Source organism: Lutra lutra, chromosome 2 (assembly GCF_902655055.1).
Source record: "Lutra lutra chromosome 2, mLutLut1.2, whole genome shotgun sequence".
NCBI classification, from domain to species: domain Eukaryota; kingdom Metazoa; phylum Chordata; class Mammalia; order Carnivora; family Mustelidae; genus Lutra; species Lutra lutra.
In genome coordinates, this window is record NC_062279.1 from 83129297 (window position 1) to 83153096 (window position 23800).

General features: G+C 39.0%; 1 protein-coding gene across 1 annotated transcript in view; it reads left to right on the forward strand.

The window, feature by feature from the left end:
- The window catches only part of ASIC5 (acid sensing ion channel subunit family member 5), a 68295-nt gene that overhangs the window by 13420 nt on the left and 31075 nt on the right, over positions 1-23800 (forward strand). The window lies entirely within an intron of this gene.

Sequence of the window (23800 nt, forward strand, 5' to 3'; positions counted from 1 at the left end):
TCCTTGATGAACAGGGATGCAAAAATTCTCACCAAAATACTAGCCAATAGGATCCAACAGTACATTAAAAGGATTATTCACCAAGATCAAGTGGGATTTATTCTTGGGCTCAACTTTGGTTCAACATCTGCAAATCAATAAATGTGATAAAATACATTAATAAAAGAAAGAACAAGAACCACGTGATACTCTCAATAGATGCTGAAAAAGCATTTGACAAAGTACAGCATCCTTTCTTGATCAAAACTCTTCAAAGTACGGGGATAGAGGGTACATACCTCAATACCATCAAAGCCACCTATGAAAACCCCACTGCAAATATCATTCTCAATGGAGAAAAACTTAGAGCTTTTCTGCTAAGGTCAGGAACATGTCAGGGATGTTCACTATCACCATTGCTATTCAACATAGTACTAGAATTCCTAGCATCAGCAATCAGAAAACAAAAAGAAATAAATAAAAGGCATCCAAATTGGCAAAGAAGAAATCAAACTCTCACTCTTTGCAGATGGCATGATAGTTTATGTGGAAAACCCAAAGCCTCCAATCCAAAACTGCTAGAACTCATATAGGAATTCAGTAAAATGTCAGTATATATAATCAATGCTCAGAAATCAGTTGCCTTTCTATACACCACCACCAACACAGAAGTATGAGAAATTAAGGAGTCGATCACATTTGCAATTGCACCCAAAACAATAAGATACCTAGAAATACACCTAACCAAAGAGACAAAGAACTTGTACTCAGAACACTACAAAGAACTCATGAAAGAAATTGAGAAAGACACAAAGAAATGGAAAAACGTTCCATGCTCATGGATTGGAAGAACAAATATTGTGAAAATGTCTATGCTACCTAAAGCAATCTACACATTTAATACAATCTCTATCAAAATACCATCACTTTTATTCAGAGAAATGGAACAAATAATCCTAAAATTTATCTGGAACCAGAAAAGACCCCAAATAGCCAGAAGAATGTTGAAGAAGAAAGCCAAAATTGTTGGCATCACAATTCCAGACTTCACGCTCCATTACAAAGCTGTCATCATCAAGACAGTATGGTACTGGCACAAAAACAGACACATAGATCAATGGAACAGAATAGAGAGCCCAGAAATAGACTTTCAACTCTATGGTCAACCAATCTTCTACAAAGCAGGAAAGAATATCCAATGGAAAGGAGACAGTCTCTTCAACAAATGGTGCTGGGAAAATTGGACAGCCACATGCATAAGAATGAAACTGGACCATCTCCTTATACCACACACAAAAATAGACGCAAAATGGATGAAAGACCTTAATGTGAGACAGGAATCCATCAAAATCCTTGAGGAGAACACAGACAGCAACCTCTTTTTTTTTAATTAAATTTATTTATATTTTTTTAATAAACATATAACGTATTTTTATCCCCAGGGGTACAGGTCTGTGAATTGCCAGGTTTACACATTTCACAGCACTCATCATAGCACCTACCCTCCACAATGTCCATATCCCCACCACTCTCTCTCATCCCCCCTCCCCCCAGCAACCCTCAGTCTGTTTTTTGAGATTGAGTCTTTTATGGTTTGTCTCCCTCCCAATCCCACCTTCATTCATTTTTTTCTTTTCCTACCCCCCAAGCCCCCCACATTGCATCTCCACCTCTTCATATCAGGGAGATCATATGATAGTTGTCTTTCTCCGATTGACTTATTTCACTAAGCATAATACCCTCTAGTTCCATCCACGTCGTTGCAAATGGCAAGATTTCATTTCTTTTGATGGCTGCATAGTATTCCATTGTGTATATATACCACATCTTCTTTATCCATTCATCTGTTGATGGACATCTAGTTTCTTTCCATAGTTTGGCTATTGTAGACATTGCTGCTATAAACATTTGAGTGCACATGCCCCTTCGGAGCACCACGTTTGTATCTTTAGGATATATACCCAGTAGTACAATCGCTGTGTCATAGGATAGCTCTATTTTCAGTTTTTTGAGGAACCTCCACACAGTTTTCCAGAGTGGTTACACCAGCTTGCATTCCCACCTACAGTGTAGGAGGGTTCCCCTTTGTCCACATCCTCGCCAGCATCTGTCATTTCCTGACTTGTTAATTTTAGCCATTCTGAGTGGTGTGAGGTGGTATCTCATTGTGGTTTTGATTTATATTTCCCTGATGCCGAGTGATATGGAGCACTTTTTCATGTGTCTGTTGGCCATCTGGATGTCTTCTTTGCAGAAATGTCTGTTCATGTCCTCTGCCCATTTCTTGATTGGATTATTTGTTCTTTGGGTGTTGAGTTTGCTAAGCTCTTTATAGATTTTGGAACTAGCCCTTTATCTGATATGTCATTTGCAAATATCTTCTCCCATTCTGTCAGTTGTCTTTTGGTTTTGTTAACTGTTTCCTTTGCTGTGCAAAAGCTTTTGATCTTGATGAAATCCCAATAGTTCATTTTTGCCCTTGCTTCTGTTGTCTTTGGCGATGTTCCTAGGAAGAAGTTGCTGTGGTTAAGGTCAAAGAGGTTACTGCCTGTGTTCTCCTCAAGGATTCTGATGGATTCCTTTCTCACATTGAGATCCTTCATCCATTTTGAGTCTATTTTCATGGGTGGTGTAAGGAAATAGTCCAATTTCATTTTTCTGCATGTGGCTGTCCAATTTTCCCAGCACCATTTGTTGAAGAGGCTGGCTTTTTACCCTTGGACATTCCTTACTGCTTTGTCGAAGATTAGTTGACCATAGAGATGAGGGTCTATTTCTGGGCTCCCTATTCTGTTCCATTGATCTATGTGTCTGTTTTTGTGCCAGTACCATACTGTCTTGATGATGACAGCTTTGTAATAGAGCTTGAAGTCTGGAATTGTGATACCACCAACTTTGGCTTTCTTTTTCAATATTCCTTTCGCTATTCGAGGTCTTTTCTGGTTCCATATAAATTTTAGGATTGTTTGTTCTATTTCTTTGAAAAAAATGGATGGGATTTTGATAGGGATTGCATTAAATGTGTAGATTGCTTTAGGTAGCATAGACATTTTCACAATATTTATTCTTCCAATCCATGAGCATGGAACATTTTTCCATTTCTTTGTGCTTTCCTCAATTCTTTCATGAGTACTTTATAGTTTTCTGCGTATAGATTCTTTGCCTCTTTGGTTAGGTTTCCTAGGTATCTTAGGGTTTTGGGTGCAATTGTAAATGGGACTGACACCTTAATATCTCTTTCTTCTGTCTTGTTAGTGTAAAGAAATGAAACTGATTTCTGTGCATTGACTTTATATCCTGACACTTTACTAAATTCCTGTACAAGTTCTAGCAGTTTTGGAGTGGAGCCTTTTGGGTTTTCCACATAAAGTACCATATCATCTGCAAAGAGTGATAGTTTGACTTCTTCTTTGCCGATTTGGATGCCTTTAATTTCCTTTTGTTGTCTGATTGCTGAGGCTAGGACTTCTAGTACTATGTCGAATAGCAGTGGTGATAACGGACATCCCTGCCGTGTTCCTGACCTTAGCGGAAAAGCTTTCAGTTTTTCTCCATTGAGAATGATATTTGTGGTGGGTTTTTCATAGATGGCTTTGATAATATTGAGGTATGTGCCCTCTATCCCTACACTTTGAAGAGTTTTGATCAGGAAGGGATGCTGTACTTTGTCAAATGCTTTTTCAGCATCTATGGAGAGTATCATATGGTTCTTGTTCTTTCTTTTATTAATGTGTTGTATCACATTGATTGATTTGTGGATGTTGAAGCAACCTTGCAGCCCTGGAATAAATCCCACTTGGTCGTGGTGAATAATCCTTTTAATGTACTGTTGAATCCTATTGGCTAGTATTTTGGCGAGAATTTTTGCATCTGTGTTCATCAAGGATATTAGTCTGTAGTTCTCTTTTTTGATGGGATCCTTGTCTGGTTTTGGGATCAAGGTGATGCTGGCCTCATAAAATGAGTTTGGAAGTTTTCCTTCCCTTTCTATTTTTTGGAACAGTTTCAGGAGAGTAGGAATTAATTCTTCTTTAAATGTTTGGTAGAATTCCCCTGGGAAGCCGTCTGGCCCTGGACTTTTGTTTGTTTGGAGATTTTTGATGACTCTTTCAATCTCCTTACTGGTTATGGGTCTGTAAGGTTTTCTATTTCTTCCTGGTTCAGTTGTGGTAGTTTATATGTCTCTAGAAATGTATCCATTTCTTCCAGATTGTTGAATTTGTTGGCGTAGAGTTGCTCATAGTATGTTCTTATAATTGTTTGTATTTCTTTGGTGCTGTTTGTGATCTCTCCTCTTTCATTCATGATTTTATTTATTTGGGTCCTTTCTCTTTTCTTTTTGATAAATTTGGCCAGGGGTTTATCAATCTTTTTAATTCTTTCAAAGAACCAGCTCCTAGTTTCGTTGATTTGTTCTATTGTTTTTTTGGTTTCTATTTCATTGATTTCTGCTCTGATCTTTATGATTTCTCTTCTGCTGCTGTGTTTAGGCTTTCTTTATTGTTCTTTCTCCAACTCCTTTAGGTGTAGGGTTAGGTTGTGTACTTGAGACCTTTCTTGTTTCTTGAGAAAGGCTTGTACCACTATATATTTTCCTCTCAGGACAGCCTTTGTTGTGTCCCACAGATTTTGAACTGTTGTGTTTTTATTATCATTTGTTTCCATGAATTTTTTCAATTCTTCTTTAATTTCCTGGTTGACCCATTCATTTTTTAGAAGGATGCTGTTTAGTCCCCATGTATTTGGGTTCTTTCCAAATTTCCTCTTGTGATTGAGTTCTAGCTTCAGAGCATTGTGGTCTGAAAATATGCAGGGAATGATCCCAGTCTTTTAATACTGGTTGAGATCTGATTTATGTCCCAGGATGTGATCTATTCTGGAGAATGCTCCATGTGCACTAGAGAAGAATGTGTATTCTGTTGCTTTGGGATGGAATGTTCTGAATATATCTGTGATGTCCATCTGGTCCAGTGTGTCATTTAAGGCCTTTATTTCCTTATTGATCTTTTGCTCAGATGATCTGTCCATTTCAGTGAGGGGAATGTTAAAGTCCCCTACTATTATTGTATTATTGTCAATGTATTTCTTTGATTTTGTTATTAATTGGTTTATGTAGTTGGCTGCTTCCATGTTAGGGGCATAGATATTTAAAATTGGTAGGTCTTCTTGTTGGACAGATCCTTTGAGTATGATATAGTGTCCTTCCTCATCTCTTATAGTCTTTGGCTTAAAATCTAATTGATCTGATATAAGGATTGCCACCCCAGCTTTATTCTGATTCCATTAGCATGGTATATTGTTTTCCACCCCCTCACTTTAAATCTGGAGGTGTCTTTGGGTCTAAAATGAGTTTCTTGTAGGCAGCATATTGATGGGTTTTTTTGTTTGTTTGTTTGTTTGTTTGTTTGTTTGTTTGTTTTATCTATTCTGATACCCTGTGTCTTTTGATTGGGGCATTTAGCCCATCAACATTCAGGGTAACTATCGAGAGATATGAATTTAGTGCCATTGTATTGCCTGTAAGGTGACTGTTACTGTATATTGTCTCTGTTTCTTTCTGATCTACTCCTTTTGGGTCTCTCTTTGCTCAGAGGACCCCTTTCAATATTTCCTGTAGAGCTGGTTTGGTGTTTGCAAATTCTTTCAGTTTTTGTTTGTCCTGGAGGCTTTTTATCTCTCCTTCTATTTTCAATGATAGCCTAGCTGGATATAGTATTCTTGACTGCATGTTTTTCTCGTTTAGTGCTCTGAATATATCATGCCAGTTCTTTCTGGCCTGCCAGGTCTCTGTGGATAGATCTGCTGCCAATCTAATGTTTTTACCCTTGTATTTTACAGACTTCTTTTCCTGGGCTGATTTCAGGATTTTCTCTTTTTCGCTAAGACTTGTAAATTTTACTATCAGGTGATGACGAGGTGTGGACCTATTTTTATTGAATTTGAGGGGCGTTCTTAGCATCTCCTGGTATTTAATGTTTGTTCCCTTTGCCATATTAGGGAAATTCTCTCCAATAATTCTCTCCAATATACCATAACTTCTGTTCCCCTCTCTCTTTCTTCTTCTTCTGGAATCCCAATTATTCTAATGTTGTGTCATCATATGGTGTCACTTATCTCTCGAATTCTCTCCTCATGGTCCAGTATTTGTTTGTCTCTCTTTTGCTCAGCTTCTTTATTCTCTGTCATTTGGTCTTCTATGTCACTAATTCTTTCTTCTGCCTCATTTATCCTAGCAGTAAGAGCCTCCATTTTTTATTGTACCTCATTAGTAGCTTTTTTTATTTCAACTTGGTTAGATTTTAGTTCTTTTATTTCTCCAGAAAGGGCTTTTTTTCTCTCCAGAGCGGGTTTCTCTAATATCTTCTATGCCTTTTTCGAGCCCTGCTAGAACCTTGAGAATCGTCATTCTGAACTCTAGATCTGTCATATTAGCAATGTCTGTATTGATTAGGTCCCCAGCCTTTGGTACTGTCTCTTGTTCTTTTTTTTGTGGTGAGTTTTTCCGCCTTGTCATTTTGTCCAGATAAGATTTGCTTTTCCCTCCTCTGGAATTCCGCTGTTCTCCTTGGTGAGTTAAGTTGGTCTTGGCTGAGTTTCTTGTTGATCTTCTGGGGGAGGGGCCTGTTGTAGTGATTCTCAAGTGTCTTTGCCCCAGGCGGAATTGCACCACCCTTACCAGGGGCCAGGCTAAGTAATCCGCTCGGGTTTGCTTTTGGGAGCTTTTATTCCTTGAGCGCTTTCCATAGATTTCCGGAGGACGGAGGACAGGAATGAAGATTGTGGCCTCCCAATCACCAGCCCAGAGGAGCCGAGAGCTCAGGGTCACGCTCCTCAGTGTGCCCTCAGAGAAAACTGCCCAACCGCCACCATCTCCCTGGCCTCTGGTCCCGCTTGTAGGAAAGCAATCAATTGGTCACACTTGGAGAAAAGCGCCCGGTTGCTTCCGTCTCCATGGCCTCTGGCCATGCTCCGAGCTCACCCAGCCTGCTACCGGTTCAAGGTAACCCTGAACTGAGAGCTCACTCCTCGGCTTTGTCACTGTAGCCGGCTTCCCTGCTCTAATACCTGCAAGTTCTGCAACACTCAGACACCCCTGGTCATTCTGTGACCATGCGGGACATGGGGTTATGCTGACCTACGTGGGCTTTCCCCCAGTTTAGCCTCTGGAGTGATGTCCCTCCATGGAGCAGACTTTTTTTTTTTTTTTTAAAGATTTTATTTATTTATTTGATAGAGATTACAAAGTAGTCAGAGAGGCAGGCAGAGAGAGAGGAGGAAGCAGGCTCCCCACTGAGCAGAGAGCCCGATGTGGGGCTCAATCCCAGGACCCTGGGATCATGACCCGAGCCAAAGGCAGAGGCTCTAACCCACTGAGCCACCCAGGTGCCCCCATGGAGCAGACTTTTAAAAGTCCTGATTTTGTGCTCCCGTTGCTCTGCCGCTTGCCAGGAGCCGGCCCCTACCCCCGCGGTCTATCTTCCCATCACTTTGGATTCACTTCTCCGCAGGTCCTACCTTTCAGAAAGTGATTGATTTTCTGTTTCTAGAATTGTTGCTCTTCTTCTCTTTGATTTCCCGTTGGATTTGTAGGGGTTTGCAATGGTTAGATAAGCTATCTAGCTGATCTCCTGCTACCTGATGTAGTCTCAGCCTGCTACTTCTCTGCCATCTTGACTCTACTCTCTGAGGCAGCAACCTCCTTGACCTCAGCTACAGCAACTTCTTCCTAGAAACATTGTCAAAGGCAATGAAGCAAGGGCAAAAATGAACTATTGGGACTTCATAAAGATCAAAATCTTTTGCACAGCAAGGGAAACAGTTAGCAAAACCAAAAGACAACTGACAGAATGGGAGAAGATATTCACAAATGACATATCAGTTGAAGGGCTAGTGTCCTAAATCTATAAAGAACTTATCAAACTCAACACCCAAAGAACAAATAATCCAATCAAGAAATGGGCAGAGGACATGAACAGACATTTCTACAAAGAAGACATCCAGATGGTCAACAGACACATGAAAAATTGCTCCACGTTATTTTGCATCAGGGAAATACAAATCAAAACCACAATGAGATACCACCTCGCACCAATCAGAATGGCTAAAACTAACAAGTCAGGAAATGACAGATGCTTGGCAAGGATGCGGAGAAAGGGGAACCCTCCTACACTGTTGGTTGGAATGCAAGCTTGTGCAACCACTCTGGAAAATAGCATGGAGGTTCCTCAAAAAGTTGAAAATACAGCTACCCTATGACCCAGCAATTGCACTACTAGGTATTTACCCTAAAGATACAAATGCAGTGATCCAAACGGGCATGTGCACCCAAATGTGTATAGAAGCACTGTCCACAATAGCCAAACTATGGAAAGAACCTAGATGTCCATCAACAGATGAATGGATAAAGAAGATGTGGTATATATATATACACAATGGAATACTATGTAGCCATCAAAAGAGATGAAATCTTGACATTTGCAGTGACATGGATGGAACTGGAGGGTATTATGCTGAGCGAAATAAGTCAATTAGAGAAAGACAATTATCATATGATCTCTCTGATATGAGAAATTTGAAAGGAAGGGCAGGGCGTTGTGGTTGATAGGGAAGGAAAAAATGAAACAAGATGGGATCGGGAGGGAGACAAACCATAAGGGACTCTTAATCTCACAAATCAAACTATGGGTTGCTGGGGGTGGGGGGGTAAGGATAAGGTGGGTGTGTTATGGACATTGGGGAGGGTATGGGCTATGGTTAGTACTGTGAAATGTGTAAGCCTGTACAGACCGGTACCCCTGGGACAAATAATACATTGTATGTTAATGAAATAATTTAATAAAAATATAATAGCAAGTAGGAAAATCACAAAATGTTAACAGGAAGGAATTCTTAAAAAACAAACAAAAGTAATGGCAGCTCTAAACTTTTTTTTTTGCCAAATTATCATTTTGACTTGAAAGAATTGTGGCTTATTTGAAGCAAAAATTTCCTGTCATCTCAGTCTAAAAAGCCTATTGTAGAAGAGCCATGGGCTCTAAAAACCACAGTTGTTGCCACCAACCAAGGATAGGTGTAATTTTTTAAAATATTTATTTATTTATTTATTAGAGAAAGTGAGGGCATGAAGAGATTGGGGAGAGAAAGTATCTTAAGCAGACTCCATGCTGAGCACAGAACCCAATGTGGGGCTCAATGCCAGGCTCGATCTAGCCACCCTGAGACCATGACCTGAGGCAAAACAAAAGTCAGATGCTTAACCACTTGAGCCATCCAGGAGCCCCTGGGGAAGATGTTATTTTACAGAAGAAGAAGAACCATTGCTCTCTTACTGATTGTTTGGGGTTGGGGGCAGCTGCAGGCTATTTCATTGTTAAATCCATTTCATACATCAATAGCAATTTCTCAGCAGCTCTATAAATACACTTGTGCCAACTGATACTAGATTTATTTTAGCTGCCTGCCTTGGTGTTTAGTCTGAGAAACACATTGTCCTTGGGAAGGTTGGCATTTGCTTTGTATACACTGAATACTTCGGATTGTCATCCTAATTGAGGAAAAAGTTTTCCTCCACTCTTTTAGGGTTTCTGGCTGTGTCTGAAAATTAAAATGACAGGCAGATTAATGAGAGAAAAGGGTGCAAATGTTATTGAATTTGTACATGTAAATGGGAGCCTTCATTAGAGAATGAAGACCGAAACTGACCAGTATGGGAGGCTTTTATACCTTAGAAAGAAAGAGAGAGAGAGAGAGACTGAGGAAGGAAAGGAAAGAAGGAAGGAAGGAAGGAAGGAAGGAAGGAAGGAAGGAAGGGAGGAAGGGAGAAAGGGAGGAAAGGAAGGAAGAATGAAATGACAAGACAAAGGGGTTTGGACCAAAGGCTATGTATGGTGAAATAACTAGTAGATAGTTTAACAATTCATTTGCAGATTATTCTGGTGCCTTCTCAAAGCTGGTAAGAGTCTATTTCCAGTAAAATGAGAATTTATTTCTTGTCTTTAAGCAGAAAAGAGGGAACCTTTTCTGCATTTACTGAGCTTAATTGCCTTCAGCTTAAAATAACTTTTAAGACAAAGAAGTATATTTTGAGGTTACATATTCTGGTTTCCTTCATTAATGACTGCTTGTTCACTTTGGTTGTTCTTTGTATTTTTTTTTAAAGATTTTATTTATTCATTTGACAGATCACAAGTAGGCAGAGAAACAGGCAGAGAGAGGGGGGAAGCAGGCTTCTGACTGAGTGGAGAGCCCAATGCAGGGCTCAATCCCAGGACCCTGAGTTCATAACTGGGCCGAAGGCAGATACTTAACCCACTGAGCCACCCAGGTGCCCCTGTTCTTTGTATTTTTATCTAACTAGGTATTTAATGCATATACACACACCCCAATCTTATTCACTTAGCAATTCTTTTGAAAACCCCATTCTCTCTTCAGGAGAGAGGATATATCAAATTAAAAGACCTCACGGAGAGAATAGGTCTTTGAATTTTTTTATTCAAACAGAAATATACGTATCATAACAACACATTAATACAAAAATGCACCAAGTCAAAAACGAAAAAGTCACTGGAGGTCTACTTCCCAGAAATAACCAATCATTAACTTGAATCATATGCTCCCTGAATTTTCCCATTCAGAAAAACAATGGTTTTTATTTATTTTTTTTTAAAGATTTGATTTATTTTTTTGGAGAGGGAGATTGAGTGAGACAGAGTGAGCATGAGTTGGGGGGAGGAGCAGAGTGAGAAGGAGAAGCAGACTCCTCACTGAGCAAGGAACCCATGCAAGGCTCGATCCCAGGATCTGAGCAAAAGACAGAGGCTTAACTGACTGAGCCGCCCAGGCTGAATCCCAGTTGTCCTTAATATTATAATTTTAGGCAAAGCTTTCTTTACTTCTGTTGAAAAATAAAAGTATATTTATGAAAATGTCTATTACACAATTCTTCAACCTCAGCCAAGACATGTTCATATCCTAAGCAAACTGGTATTTCTTGCTTAGCGGATTATTCTCCCCATACTGAAAACCTCTGAAGACACTGATTCCCAAAGATCTCTCCAGTGATAGCTGTTTCTTCTCTCTCAAGCCCTTGTACCATGAGGAGGGATGAAATTCTACCCACTTGTTTTCAGACTTTTCTACTTTTCTCCCTAGAAATTCCATTACTCATCACTGTCATTACTATCTGCTGACTCCTCCTTGTTTCTCTGATTTTACCCACCTGCTTATTGTCTGTCATTCTCTTCAAAAGTTCTCCTTGTTAGTTCTTGGAATTTTCAATGTATGTAAAGATGATCCTACCAATAGCCTGGCCATTTAGTTCCCTGAACTCTCCTCCTCCCCTGAGGACCTTGAACTCCAGTGTCTCTCAGCCAGTCACTCCTGTACTAATCACTCAGACCCACATTGCCGGTGCAGGAGCCATTAGCCACCTGTAGCTACTGTACCCTTGAAATGCGGTTGGTCCAAACAGAGACGGGAGTGGAAAGCATACAGCAGATTGCAAAGACCAAGCACTAAAAGAAGAATGGAAAATGTCTCTTTCTTTTTTTTTTTTTAAGATTTTTTATTTATTTATTTGACAGAGAGAGATCACAAGTAGACAGAGAGGCAGGCAGAGAGAGAGAGAGAGGGATGCAGGCTTCTTGCTGAGCAGAGAGCCCGATGTGGGACTCGATCCCAGGACCCTGAGATCATGACCTGAGCCGAAGGCAGCGGCTTAACCCACTGAGCCACCCAGGCGCCCAAAAATGTCTCTTTCATATTTTAAGTTGATTATGAGTCAAAATAATACTCAATTTTGTTACATAATATTTATTATTGAAATCAATTTCACCTGTTACAGCCCAGGAAACTTTGTACTTGCCTGGTGCTAGTACTACATTACTGGACTCATTTTAAATTCTAACCATGAACCTCAAGTGGGCTCTTTACATTGCCAGAAGTCCTATGATACTATCCCAGGACGTTTATTCTATTAATTTCCACAGCTTCCCCTCTTCCCCAACTGCTATATCTATTGCCCATTGATGATTCTGATTTCATTTTCACTGAAACATTTGAAACAATCAGAGTAATTTCCATTTTAACTGTGTCATCACCTCCTAGCATGGACCACCAAATACTCTGTGTTCCAGCTCTTTTACCATAAATGAACTATCCATACCAAACTCTCTACTTGTGAATTACATCATGGTCCACCCTACACAAGAGCTTTGCTTCAATTATGCCCTCCTTCTCCCATATATTTGCACTTTCACTCTTAAGTGCATCCTATCTATAAGCACTCAAACTTGCTGTTATATTTGAAACTCATGAAAATTTTTATTGACCGCATTTTGCACATCAGCACTATTTTATTTTTCCCTTTAATAGTAAAACTCCTCCAGAGAGTTGTTTCTATGCACTGTCTCAAACTTCTGTTCTTGAATTCTCCTTTCAGCCACTGGAATACCCACCCATCACTTCTCTATCACAGCCACAGTGCCTAGCACCCCATGTCAAATTTCAGGCCTCATCTTGCTTGAACCATCAGCAGCATTTAACACCACTGATTTCTCTTTCCCTATGATTCACCTTCTTCATTTGGAGACAAGAATATCCCCCTCTCTTGGTTTTCCTCCTGTCTCATATTCACTGGTCATTCCATATTATCTTCCCTTTTCCCGTAGCTTTTGAGATCAGGGGTCAGTCCTTGGTCATCTCCTCTTCTCTAGTTACGCTCCCCAGGTTGGTGACTCACTCATTCTAATGATTCTAGAGTCTAATCTAACTTTAAATACAACCCAGTTGCCACTCATTCTCAAATGCCTATCTCCAACCCAGACCTCCTTTCTGAACTCCAGACTCCTATCTCCAAAAGCCTATTGAACATCTCTACTTGGATAGCTAATAGACATTGCAAACTCAAAAGGTCCAGAACTGAGCTAATCTTACCCCGTCTACAAAATCAACTCTACAAAGAGTCTTCTGTATCTCATTTGATAGTAATTACATTCTTCTGATTGCTCAGATCAAAACTCCTAGAGTCATCCTTGACTCCTATCTCTTTCTCACAACCCACATGTAAGCCACAACAAAATCCTCTTGGTTCTACCTTTAAAAAGAATCCAACAGTTTCCTGCAACCCATTCCCTCGTCCCACCCACCCACCATGCATGCATTATTCCCAATACCTAAAGCAAGAATAAATGTAAATTGGATCATGTCATTCTTCAGACACCTACAGAAATTCTCCATTTTATTAAAAATAAAAGATAAAACCTTCACAGTGGTCTACAAGCCTAGCATTATACGTCCTCTCATTACCCTTCCGACCCTCTCTCCTCTCTTTCTCTTACTATAGTCCACCTACTCTGGCTACTTTGCTCCCCATCAAAAGCAAGTAGCTTCTACCCAGGACCTTGGCTCTAGCTAGGCAGAATGCCTAGAATGTTCTCCTCTCTAGTAATTCCTTAGTGCTCTCAAGACTGTTCAAATTTGACCTTTCCAAGTATGTCTACCCTGCCTACCCCACTTTTTACAATAATTGACACCCCCTCCTCAAACTGAGAACTCTTGATCTCTCTTATCATGTTTTATTTCTTTCTTTTTTTTTTCCATAGCACATTTCCTATTCCATCTTGTTAGGTAACTTACTAGTAATTAGGTTTATTGTCATCTCTACTAAACCAGAGGCTCCACAAAAACAGGGATATTTGTTTTGCTCATTGGTGAAGCCTCCATAGCTGGAGGCAATATCTGGGCCATACTAGTTATTTTATCTTTGTTGAATGAAGATAAATATCCCTGGGAGTTCAATGCTAACCCCAAGTACAATGTAAAAATATTTTTCATTATTCTTGATTTACAGAAAATGTTACAAAGAATTTGGCCTTAGAATATGACACAGATGTTCATGAATTTTCTTGCCATTGCAATAACATTTATTTTGAAAAACTCTTCTCTATCCATTCTGGCATTCAACTTGGTTGTCACACTTTTTTTTTTTTTTTTTTGTCTTTGTCATAGAGCTGCACAAAGGTTTCATCCCACATACCACCTCAGCGGTCACCTTTGAAAGACATAGCTGAACTAGGCTATATCATCAGGCTTAAAATTCTTGTGTTTGCCAAGGAAACTCACAGCTTTTTATAAATCCTCACTTAAAATTCATCTGATTTCTCTTCAGCCTATGTGCTAAGATAGCTATTACAAATCACCACAAATGTGGTCGCTTAATACAACAGAAATTTATTATCTCACAGTTCTCTAGAAGTTTTAAATCAAAGCATTGTGAGGAACATACTCCCATTGAAGCTTCCAGGGGAGAATCCTTCCTTGCCTCCGTCAGCTTCTGGTGGCTCCTGGAGTCCCTTGGCTTGTGGGCATGTCACTGCAATCTCTGCCTCTGTCTTCACATGGCTTCTTCTGTGTATATCTCTGTGACCACCTCTTCTCTTCTCTCTATAAAGACACAGAATATTCAGGGTGCCTGGGTGGCTCAGTGGGTTAAACCTCTGCTTTCAGCTCAGGTCATGGTCTCAGGGTCCTGGGGTGGAGGCCCGCATTGGGCTCTCTGCTCAGTGGGGAGCCTGCTTCCCCCTCTCTGTCTGCCTGCTGCTCTGCCTACTTGTGCTCTCTCCCTCTCTGTCAAATAAATAAATAAAATCTTTTTAAAAAATTAAAAAAAATTTTAAAAGACACCAAATATTGGATTTAGAGTCCCCCTTAAATACAGAATGATTTCATGTTGAGATCTTTATCAAATAACATCTTCAAAGACTCTATTTCCAAATTAAGGTCCATTGAGGTTCCAAGTGAACAAGAATTTGAGAGGAAACTATCCCACTGTAGTGTATAAATCCACATGGTTAAAATTTTTGTAATCATTTATATTATATTATTCATCATGATTTGTGCCTCTTAAATGTTCAACTTTTAAATTTTGCCATCTTTGAGTTGTGTTTTTGTTTTGCTTTGCTTTATTTTTTGTAAGATACACTCTGCACACAACTTATAACTTTTTTTTAGAATAGTCCTTGAAGGTATGGAAATAATGACAAATAAATATTTTTGTTCTAAGTAGTTGGAAGCAAATTCATTTCTCTCAAATGTTCTGTTGCACAAAAAGATAAGCGATTAGAGAAAAAAAATAAAGGAAAAAAAAACCATAAAATTGCTGCTAGAATGTTTGTATAATTGGACCCTGTCCAGATTACCTTGACCTCTGTGCTGTATGGACACAGCATTTTGCAACTTCCTGGCCCTACCAGTTAAGCATTAGTGGAGTCCTTCCCCTTACCTCAACCAATAACAGGAACATTTTCAATACTGTGAAGAAAACCACAGAGGTGTATAAACAGGGGCTGTTTCACTGACAGTCTGCTGCAGCAGAGTGACCAACAGAAACCTCCCACAGACTGAGCCAATAGTAGACCACAGCAGAGAAATTGAGTAAGAAACTCACAAGCAGATTCTCAAAAGTCTTTCATTTTCAAAGTTGCCAGCTAGGGATGGGCTTTTTTTTTTTTAAAGATTTTATTTATTTATTTCACAGACAGAGATCACAAGTAGGCAGAGAGGCAGGCAGAGAGAGAGAGGGAGAGACAGGCTCCCTGCTGAGCAGAGAGCCTGATGCGGGGCTCCATCCCAGGACCCTGGGATCATGACCTGAGCCAAAAGCAGAGGCTTTAACCCACTGAGCCACCCAGGCACCCCAGGGATGGGCTTTTTAAATACATGGATAATTAGAATAGATCCACGGTACATTTAATATATGTCTGTTAATGATAATATCCTAGATATGTAACATTTTATTGTGTATATTACTTCTGCATAAATTATAAAGCAGTTCCTTCTTATATTTGAAGATCAAGGGTGAATATTTCATTCAATCAATATATGAAAACATACATCAGAAGAATTCTGTTTGGAGAACAAGTTCAACATCTTATTAGACAGCACCCAGGTAACCAGAAAGATTAAAGAAATACATAATATGCTCTTCACTGTTGTTCTGATCCAAGAAGTTTGGTTTCTAGTACATCTACTAGAAAACTATAAAATAAATAAGGCATAAGCAAATTGTTGAGTTATTTAAAAGGAACATCCATAAGTTAGTATATCTATATGTTGGCTTACTTACACTTTTCATAACAACCCAAATAACTGAGAGCTGAGATGACCTTGAACCCTATCTCTTCTTCTACAACTATTGATTTTATTGCCTTTAATTGATTAATCTGAGCCTAGAACATCACAACTTTGTCTTCTCAATTTGACAGTGTTTTTCTTCTAAAACATATTTGAGTTACTAGCTTTTAATTGAAGATTATAGAAAATGAGACATCAGTAAGCACAGTAAAATTTAGTCCTTCCAGAAAAAGTGCCAATTTAAAGAATCCCTTCAATGAGTAACCACAGGACTATGATTTCATGTATAGATCAATAAAACAATCCATTGGTTAAAAAAGAAGCAGGGAAATCAGAAATTAATACTCTTGTTTCCAGAAGAATGCCAACAAAAATAATGCTAGAAGGAGGATATCACCTTTTTTTTTTTTTTTTTGGCTTGAAAACTTTTTTTTTTTTAAAAGATTTTATTTATTTATTTGACAGAGAGAAATCACAAGTAAGCAGAGAGGCAGGCAGAGAGAGAGGAGGAAGCAGGCTCCCTGCTGAGCAGAAAGCCCGATGTGGGGCTCGAACCCAGGACCTGGGATCATGACCTGAGCCGAAGGCAGCGGCCCAACCCACTGAGCCACCCAGGCGCCCCTTGGCTTGAAAACTTTTTATTTAACTTCAGCAAGTATTAGGAATAGAAAAATGAATTCTGAAGAATTTCACAAATAAATTTTTCGATCTCCACTAATAAATGTTATCATTCAATGGCTAAGCAATTATAATGCTATGAACATTCACCACGAGTGTGCTGATATAGAAAACAGGCAGAAAGAGACATTAAAATAGTACTTACAACAGCATTATTACAACATATTTTCTTTAAAATTCCAACGTGGATTTTATCACTTCAAAAGATATACAGCATTTCCATTATATTTGCAAACTTAACCTTATACATCTTTTAAAATCTTGAAAAATTTTTAAGCAATCTAAAAAGCGCTTAGCAAAGTTGATAGGTCTACGTAATGGAATACTATCCACTCCAGTATAAATTTTAGTTTTCGGAGAAGGTGACTGTAAACACTCATTATCACACGACATGCATAGACTCTACTGACCTTCAGTCTTCTGAATTGTAACATTGCTGCAATTGTGCTTCTGGGTAAGGAGGGAAAGCTGCAAGGGCCTGGGGAGGGGCAGGGAGAGGACTGGTTTGTGAGCATTGCACAAGATCACTAAGTTCAGATTAGCGAACTACCATAGCAATAATTAATTCAGACAAGAGTTGTTGATTTATGTTAAAACTCATTCCATGACAAGTTGGGAACAAGACATCCTAACCTCAGAGAATAGCTCCCAGGATTACTCATTAATTATAAAAGGGAACAAGTACATTTACAAAGGACAAATCTGACAGATAGCGCCTTAACCAAGAGATCAACTGTGCTGCCACCAGTAAAGGAGAAACTAAGATCACGTGCTTCTTGATGTGATACTTTGTGAAGAACATCACAATTGTGGCTCTCCAGTGGCCGTTCATTATTTGACTTGAACCTGATCAAGAAGAAGAAACTATACATGCAAGAAGTGAGAGGAGTTCCACAAAACACCTGACACCGATTCTTCAAAAATAGCAATGTAACAAGAAGACAAAATAAACTGATGTCCATGGGGGGGCCCTGAGTGGCTCAGTGGGTTAAGCCTCTGCCTTTGGCTCAGGTCAATATCTCAGGGTCCTGGGATTGAGCCCCACATCAGGCTCTCTGCTCAGCAGGGAGGCTTCTTCCCCCTCTCTCTGCCTGCTTCTCTGCCTACTTGTTAACTCTCTTTCTGTCAAATAAATAAATAAAATCTTTAAAAAAAGAAATTTTTAAAAATTGATGTCTAGGAAACTGTTCTGGATTACAGGAGACTAAATAGACATGAAAACTGAATGCAACCCATGATCCTTGATAGGATTCTGGATTGGGGAAGTAAAACATTATAAATTAAATATCTTCTGTTTGGAGAAGCAGTTGGAAATTCTGAGAATGGAGTGCATAATGAGTAATGGTGCTGTATCAGAGTAAAGTTTCCTGAATGAGATTTCTATATCGTATTGCTGCAGGAGGATTGTCCTCCCCACCCCCCCTGCAAGAGATAAAGAAGATGATGCATTTAGAAGTGAAGATAAAGCAAATGTGGGAAAATGTTCACAATTATTGAATTCTAGTAAAGAGTATTTAGGTATCCATCACACAATTCTTGCAACTTTAGTGTAAGTTTGCACTTTTATTTTTTATTCTTTTAAAGATTTTTTTTTAATTTATTTGAGAGAGAGAGAGAGAGAGAGAAAGAGGAGGAGGAGGGGGGACAGAGGGAGAGCAACAAAGAATCCAAATGGACTCTGCACTGATCGAGAAGCCCGACAGTGGCTTGATGTGGGGCTCCATCTCTCGAGCCTGAGATCCATGACCTGGGCAGATACTAAGAGTGGGATGCTTAACCACCAGACACCCCAGTTTGTCCTTTTAAAAATAAAAGGTTGGAAAAAATTACACTAATTTTCTAATGTTAATGTGCATCATGAGGAAAGGCTGGGAAAACTTTCTATACATTCACAATATTTATTGACTGCCTTCTACCTGCCAGGCATTTTTCCAAAGTTGGAGAGATAAGCAAACCAAATAGACAAAGAGCCCTGCTTTTGTGGACTTCTTTTCTCTTTCTTCATGTCTGAGATCCCTCCTCTGTTACATGGGTGAGGGTGGGGATGGCAATAGGGTTAGACTTGGTGAGGTCTATCGCGAGGTCCCTTTCTACACTAAATGCTGTCATTTAAGATGCATGAATTTATTTGTGTTGAATAGATGTGATACGGTGGCTAATTTTTTTTCAATTCGTGTTTTAGAAAAGATTATAGTGCATTGAATACAAAAACACTAACTCACAACACTTACACACAAGGTGTAACAGAAAAATAGCCATATCACTTCTGCTTTTTGTATTATTACCAACCAAAGCAAGACACCAGCAGAGTATTTACTGAAAATATGCTAAGTTGTGGGTTGGCTTTGGTTTTTCTTCCCAAAATTATTAAGAAAAAAATATCTATTTCTAATAAAAGAAAAAGTATTCTTCACCTTCTCTTCCTTTGCTGATCCTGTACTCTTTTCCAAATCTGTCTAAATATAAAAAGAAAAAAATGGATCCCTATTAATGGTTATGCACTGTCCTAAACAAAACATAAAATACAGAGTTTTTAAAAATTTTTATTTTTTTAATTTCTTTTCAGTGTATCAGAATTCATTGTTTATGCACCACACCCAGTGCTCCATGCAATACGTGCCCTCCTTAATACTCACCACCAGTCTCACCCAACCTCCCACCTCCCTCCCCTCCAAAACCCTCAGATTGTTTTTCAGAGTCCACAGTCTCTCATGCTTTGTCTCCCCCTCCAATTCCCTCCAACTCCCTTCTCCTCTCCATCTCCCCATGTCCTCCGTGTTATTTCTTATGCTCCACAAATAAGTGAAACCATATGATAACTGACTCTCTCTGCTTGACTTATTTCACTCAGGATAATCTCTTCCAGTCCCGTCCATGTTGCTACAAAAGTTGGGTATTCATTCTTTCTGATGGATGCATAATACTCCATTGTGTATATGGACCACATCTTCCTTATCCATTCTTATCCAACCATCTTGGTTCTTTCCACAGTTTGGTGACCGTGGCCATTGCTGCTATGAACACTGAGGTACAGATGGCCCTTCTTTTCACTACATCTGTATCTTTGGGGTAAATACCCAGTAGTGCAATTGCGGGGTCATAGGGAAGCTCTATTTTTAATTTCTTAAGGAATCTCCACACTGTTTTCCAAAATGGCTGCACTAATTTGCATTCCCACCAATAGTGTAAGAGGGTTCCCCTTTCTCCACATCCTTTCCAACACATGTTGTTTACTGTCTTGTTAATTTTGGCCATTCTAACTGGTGTAAGGTGGTATCTCAATGTGGTTTTGATTTGAATCTCGGTGATGGCTACTGATGATGAACATTTTTTTCATGTGTCTGGGAGCCATTTGTATGTCTTCGTTGGAGAAGTGTCTGTTCATATCTTCTGCCCATTTTTTTGACATGATTATCTATTTTGTGTGTGTTGAGTTTGAGAAGTTCTTTATAGATCCTGGATATCAGCCTTTTGTCTGTAATATCATTTGCAAATATCTTCTCCCATTCTGTGGGTTGCCTCTTTGTTTTGTTGACTGTTTCCTTTGCTGTGCAGAAGCTTTTGATCTTGATGAAGTCCCAAAAATTCATTTTCACTTTTGTTTCCTTTGCCTTTGGAGACATATCTTGAAAGAAGTTGCTGTGGCTGATATCGAAGAGGTTACTGCCTATGTTCTCCTCTAGGATTCTGATGGATTCCTGCCTCACATTGAGATCTTTTATCCATTTTGAATTTATCTTTGTGTATGGTGTAAGAGAATGGTCGAGTTTCATTCTTCTACATATAGCTGTCCAATTTTCCCAGCAGCATTTATGAAAGAGACCATCTTTTTCCCACTGTATATAAAATACAAAATTTTAATTCATAGCTAAATTTAAAAGTAGTATCCAAATATAATTTTAAAATAACTTTAGATAGGCCAGTTCAATAGGATCAAAATTTTTATGAAAAACACATGAATTTTTTTTAAAAAATAGAATTTATAGGAAATATTTGAAAAAGACACATTTGTGTGTTTATATAATTGATACTGGGCCAGAATATACTTCTCTAGACATTGAATAAAATTCTTAATGTGGTTTATGTTCTGGATTCAAATTCAGGGTCAGATGAGAGATTTTGTGGGTTTTTTTTCCCCTATTCTCCATTCTCTTTAATCACACTCTTTGCATTTATCAGTAATCATGAGTAACTTTTCTGCCATTGATGCTACTTGTGCTATGACAATTCAGAACTCTCTAGATCCTCAATGCATTTGGTCTGCCATTTAATGTCCCACCTTTGTGTGTGTACATGCTGTGGGGTGGTGTCAGAAGGGATCTGAAAATCTATCTTTTACCAAATGTACTCGTTAGGCAAATCAAGTGCAAGCAGCCCAGAAAGTAGGAGGGAGGAAAGTGGGAGCAGCTGTATTTTTAATGAGATCCCTCAGAGAGTTAAGGAAATTCAGGTGACGCAGAAGATATAAGGGAGAACTGTGGAAAGGATCCTTGGCTTTGATTTCAATCAAACAAAGACAAACAGGGCAGATGAGTGGGAGATTTTCTCACTAGACAGAGAAGATGGAATTTGTTTACCAGAATTGCTAATAGAGTGGGGGAGATGGTGACATAATTGTAAACTGAAGAGAGAAGGAGAAAAGAAAGCAGAAGTGAAGAGTTCATCTTAAACTGGAGAAGAGATGAGGATCAGCGCCTGATGATGAGTGCAAGCAGGAGCAAATACTTTCATCGTTTTAATTTTTTTTAATTAATTAATTATTTTCATTATGTTATGTTAGTCACCATACAGTGCTTCATTAGTTTTTGATGTAATGTTCCATGCTTCATTGTTTGCGTATAACACCCAGTGCTCCATGCAATCCATGCCCTGCTTAATACCCATCACTGGGCTAACACATCCCCCCACCTCCCACCCCTCTGAAATGCTCAGTTTGTTTCTCAGTATCCAGAGTCTCTCATGGTTCACCTCCCTTTCTGATTCCCCCACTCTTCATTATTCCCTTCCTTCTCCTAATGTCCTCCATGTTATTCCTTATGTTCCACGTGTAAGTGAAACCGTATGATAATTGTCTTTCTCTGCTTGACTTATTTCACTCAGCATAATCCCCTCCAATTCCATCTATGTCGATACAAATGATGGATATTCATCTTTTCTGATGGCTGAGGAATATTCCATTGTACATATGGATCACATCTTCCTTATCCATCCATCTGTTGAAGGGCATCTCAGCTCTTTCCATAGTTTGGCGACAGTGGCCATTGCTGCTATGAACACTGGGGTACAGATGGCCCTTCTTTTCACTACATCTGTATCTTTGGGGTAAATACCCAGTCGTGCAATTGCAGGGTCATAGGGTAGCTTATTTTTAATTTCTTAAGGAATCTCCACACTGTTTTCCAAAATGGCTGCACTAACTTGCATTCCCACCAACAGTGTAAGAGGGTTCCCTTTTCTCCACATCCTCTCCAACATTTGTTGTTTCCTGTCTTGTTGATTTTGGCCATTCTAACTGGTGTAAGGTGGTATCTCAATGTGGTTTTGATTTGATTTCCCTGATGGCTAATGATGATGAACATTTTTTTCATGTGTCTGTTAGCCATTTGTATGTCTTCTCTGGAGAAGGGTCAGTTCATGTTTTCTGCCCATTTTTTGACTCAATTACTTCTTTTTTGGGTGTTGAGTTTGAGGAGTTCTTTATAGATCTTGGATACCAGCCCTTTGTCGTTAGTGTCAGTTGCAAATGACACTGCCAATGTAAATGATGCCTTCATGATTTTTAAATGTCCTGGAAGAGAGGGACGAGTTTGAGCAAATACAAAAGAACTTTTCTTCTTTATTAAGTAAAAGACTTCCCCCCCCTAAAAAAAAAAAAAAAAAAAAGATAAGTCTCCCTGCTTGCCTTCATTTCTGTTTCATTCTTTTTTTTTTTCCCCTCTCTCTCTCTCTAATGCACAAAGGCATCATGGAGGAAGTTAACTAAAGGTATGGGCACCAAAAAAGTGGAAATGAAGTGGAAGTGAAAATGTAAAGAAACTTTAAGAAAATTGGTAATTATTTCCAAGCCTTGGTTAAATCATGAAGCAGATGAAATATAGCTTTGGAAGACTGTCTTTCTCTTGATTTTATTTCCCTCACCCCCACTGCCCCCAACACAGGAATCCCTCTCCCTTCCTTCTTCATTATTGTTCTCCACCTGACCTGTTCTTCCTGGACTGGCCCCCCCGTCCTACAAGTCTATTCCCTTCTTGAATCAGCTAATGACTCTGCCCGGTGTGGTGCATAAACAATGAATTTTGGAACACTGAAAAAAAACTAAATTAAATTAAATTTTAAAAAATCTGAAACAGTGGATAACTGAAAATTAGGCCTACTTAGCACTCTAATCTGTTATCTGGTTCATCTGCGAGCTCCCCACCAGCTCTGGAAAGATGGTAAGATGAAGAAACGAGTCAGAACGGGAAGGGAAGGTGATTAGGTAAGTCAGCTGTTATTACTTTCAGGAATAACCAAATTTTAAAATACTCCCAAAGAAGAGATCTCTCACAGAGAAATCTATGCATCATGAGATTGACCCTCTTCCTGAAATCTTTAATTTGTTGGGGAAGCCACTCCAGGACTTTCATTTACATCCCTTGAAATTTTTTAGTTTGCTTCCATATAACTCTAGTTTTAACTTATAGTACTGAGTTTGCAAGGAAATGTGTATAAAATATATCTAATCATGTTAACGGTCAGTGTTGTAAAACACACTATGGCAACTCTGAAAGGCTCCCAGAGATACATGCAGTTCCTCCGTTGTGTCAACAGGTGGTGCCACTATACACAATCGTGTATTTTCCAGTTTATTTTTTAAAATAACAAATTCTAGGAATTTCTCAAAAATGTTAATATGAACAAATAATTGGCCTTTCTGTTTTATCAAATTTGTATGCTTCTGGCAATCATTACTTCTGGAGTAGAGATTTTCTAATGTCTTATTTTGTCATTTTCACTGATTACTATTTCTGTT